At 46.3% G+C, this 3,635-nt stretch overlaps 2 non-coding genes across 2 annotated transcripts; one reads left to right on the top strand and one right to left on the bottom strand.

Annotated features, from left to right (window-relative positions):
* Positions 1 to 1,014: 1,014 nt before the first annotated feature.
* Positions 1,015 to 1,089, bottom strand: Trnap-cgg (transfer RNA proline (anticodon CGG)). The gene has a single exon. It is a non-coding gene; the product is annotated as a tRNA-Pro (tRNA).
* A 208-nt stretch (positions 1,090 to 1,297) lies between these two features.
* Positions 1,298 to 1,372, top strand: Trnap-cgg (transfer RNA proline (anticodon CGG)). Its single transcript has one exon. It is a non-coding gene; the product is annotated as a tRNA-Pro (tRNA).
* Positions 1,373 to 3,635: the final 2,263 nt, after the last annotated feature.

A 3,635-nucleotide genomic window follows, 5' to 3' on the forward strand; every position in this document is an offset into this window, starting at 1 on the left:
AGGCCGCATGACGGGAATTAACACTCAGAACGCGGAATGGTAGCTGGAGTTAGATGCATGAGACATTCTTTCGGAAATCGTTACGGAATTCAACACTCCGAGCTCCACAATGTTAAGAGTGTGTCTAAAACACCAAATTTCACGCATTATCCTTTCCGCGCACCACCAACAGCAACGGCGTTTGCGTAGAGTTACAGAGCTGACAGAGAAACAACACTGCGTGAAATACCCCCAGAAATCAATGTTGGACGTACGGCGAACGTATGCCGCACGTTAGGACAGTGCGACGAAATTTGATGTTAACGGACTACGACAGCAGATGACTGACGCGAGAGCCTTTTCTAACAGCAAGACATCGCCTGCAGCGCCTCTCTTGGACTCAGGACCATATCGATTGGACCCTAGACGATTGGAAAACCGTAAGCTGGTCAGACGAGTCCCGATTTAGGTTTGTAAGAGCTGATGGTAGGGTTCGACTGTGGCGCAGGCCCCACGAAAGCATGGACTCAAGATGTCAACAAGGCACTGTGCAGGCTCGTGGTGGCTCCATATTGATGTGGGCTGTGTTTACATCGAATGGACTGGGTCATTGACTGGAAATGGTTATGATCGGTACTTGGAGACGATTTGCAGCGATTCATGGACTTCATGTGGGCAAACGACAACAGAATTTTAGTAGATAACAAAGCGCCATGTCACTGGGCCAAAATTGTTCGCCGACAATTCGAGTGAACGATTTGAACACCCATATCGCACGCAGTGGTTCACATCGAACATTAATGGGACGTAATACAGAGGTCAGTTCGCTTACAAACCAAGCATCGGTAACGCTTTCGCACTTACCGACATGTATAGACGCAGCATGGCTCAATGTTTGAAAGAAGATTATTGTTAATAACGTAAAGATCCACGCAGTGGACACCAAGTGAAACAGCTACTCCTTATCCAGAATGAGATTTCCACTCTGCAGCGGAGTGTGCGCTGATATGAAACTTCCTGGCAGATTAAAACTGTGTGCCCGACCGAGACTCGAACTCGGGACCTTTGCCTTCCGCGGGCAAGTGCTCTACCAACTGAGCTACCGAAGCACGACTCACGCCCGGTACCCACAGCTTTACTTCTGCCAGTATCTCGTCTCCTACCTTCCAAACTTTACAGAAGCTCTCCTGCGAACCTTGCAGAACTAGCACTCCTGAAAGAAAGGATATAGCGGAGACATGGCTTAGCCACAGCCTGGGGGATGTTTCCAGAATGAGATACTGGCAGAAGTAAAGCTGTGGGTACCGGGCGTGAGTCGTGCTTCGGTAGCTCAGTTGGTAGAGCACTTGCCCGCGGAAGGCAAAGGTCCCGAGTTCGAGTCTCGGTCGGGCACACAGTTTCAATCTGCCAGGAAGTTTCATATCAGCGCACACTCCGCTGCAGAGTAGAAATCTCATTCTGGAAACATCCCCCAGGCTGTGGCTAAGCCATGTCTCTGCTATATCCTTTCTTTCAGGAGTGCTAGTTCTGCAAGGTTCGCAGGAGAGCTTCTGTAAAGTTTGGAAGGTAGGAGACGAGATACTGGCAGAAGTAAAGCTGTGGGTACCGGGCGTGAGTTGTGCTTCGGTAGCTCAGTTGGTAGAGCACTTGCCCGCGAAAGGCAAAGGTCCCGAGTTCGAGTCTCAGTCGGGCACACAGTTTTAATCTGCCAGGAAGTTTCAGCTACTCCTTATGTTTCTGATCTAGACAGACATAAAAATGTGAAGGAACTGTTAATTAGAACTTAGGGAGGAGTTGTAGTCTAATTCACAATCGATTTATTGATCTTAAACATGACAAGACAACAAAATTATTAAAGAAACATCACACAAAAAAACATTTGTTTAACAAAAGCTTTATTAAATGGGATCTATGGTGGACTAAGTGATCTGCTGGGGATCGACACACGGCACTAACCAGAACAAAACTCCCTCTATCTCCCTTCATACACGTGAATCCAGGTTATGGCATCAAACTACGCCACCACCAAGCATCTATATTTACCATATACAGTGAATACTTTACCATCCGACTGGTGAAACCGGCACACTATGATGCGTTCGGCAACTGAAGTCATGGACGGCGGCAATCTGTTATTAAATCTGCGTTCCCGAAAAATGCAAGTACACAGTCTCGCGTTCGGTTAATTCAGAATGCAGGTACTTCCCTAAGAGCGTCTCAAACCTCGATGGATTTCAGTGTGCAGGTGGACCTGTTTGCTGGTCTGCCAGACCATTTTGACTCTGTGCCATGACTGTGCGTGTCGGAATACATCAAATGTTTAGACGGCTGACTCAAGACAAATAAGTACACGCATGCGTCACCCGTTGTGACCGTGATGATATAAGCAGTACCTCTTACGGTTCAGATGGTGACTGGCACAGGCTCTAACTCGCACCCTAGCAAAGGACACAAGTCTCATCATTTAGGTAGAGACCTGCAGTTCTTTACTAGCGAAGCGCCAGTACAAGAGACTTGTGCAAGAGTGTCGATCTCCCTTTCTCTGTTTTTTCTCCTCAGATTGGTTCAAAAAGCACATTTCTCTTTTTTGACTTCCCCCAATTTCGTATCAACCAATCACGAGCTGGAGCCCGGCATTCTAAGCTCAGAGAATGGTCTTTGCACTGCAAACTGATTTGACCAATCAGAGACTTTAAAGTTAATTGCCAGAAAACAGAAAAATATTCAGTTTCGTGGCCTCTTTCCCACACATTTGCCATGTCCTTTGCTAACATAATACAGGGCGGAAGCACAGCCTTCCATTAACCGTTTGTTACCTCTCCTGTTACATCCATTTCAAAGTTTGCAACGAACGGCCATAAACTGCATTGACAAAACATGTTTTGAAACAGAGTCTGGACGTCTGGGCGCCAGTCTCCCTGTCCCATGGACATTTGCAGGACGTTTACATTTCTTTTGGCGTCTTGCTCGGTAACAAGGCCTACAATGCGCTGTCGGCGACTTTTCCTGCACTAGGCCTTATACCTGGACTCCTGCCCCCTGTCTGGCGGCAAAGATAATATGTTTAACACAATGCGACAGCTGCACACGGCCGTCTGGAAATGTCTCTTCACTATTCCCCAGAAAACATGGGCTTTGTCAGCCCACCAACGCCTTCCTTTTTCTGCAGTCATTTAAGTCGGTACCCTGTTCGTTTGAACGCAGGTAAAGCTTACCGTATTTCTTTCCTTAGAGCATGCAAACAAGACCATGAACTGCTGCCCACTATTTAATCACAATGTATGAAGTCAAAGCGCCTTAGATCGTATTCCTTACACCAAAACAGAAGTGAAAGTGCCCTGCAATCTCTCACAATCTACCCGTTCCTCTCAAATTTATTCATGGGGAGTGTCGCACTTGAAAAGGTTAGTGTGACATGGAACAGAATAAATTGTGTCACTTAGTTGAGATATTATCCAAGAAATGAACATGAATCAATCTTTCTACACTGTAAATCCCAGCACAGTGTTATACCCAGTCTTAACCACATTCAACCAGGGGCTATCCATACCCTGTCTGCTGAATGCCCACAAAAATAAATGAAAAATAAATTGTGATGGGTATAGCATTGGGTCATATTCTTGAAGACACAGATTTAAATAACAATTATTGAACGG

Source organism: Schistocerca cancellata, chromosome 2 (genome assembly GCF_023864275.1).
Source record: "Schistocerca cancellata isolate TAMUIC-IGC-003103 chromosome 2, iqSchCanc2.1, whole genome shotgun sequence".
Classification (NCBI taxonomy): domain Eukaryota; kingdom Metazoa; phylum Arthropoda; class Insecta; order Orthoptera; family Acrididae; genus Schistocerca; species Schistocerca cancellata.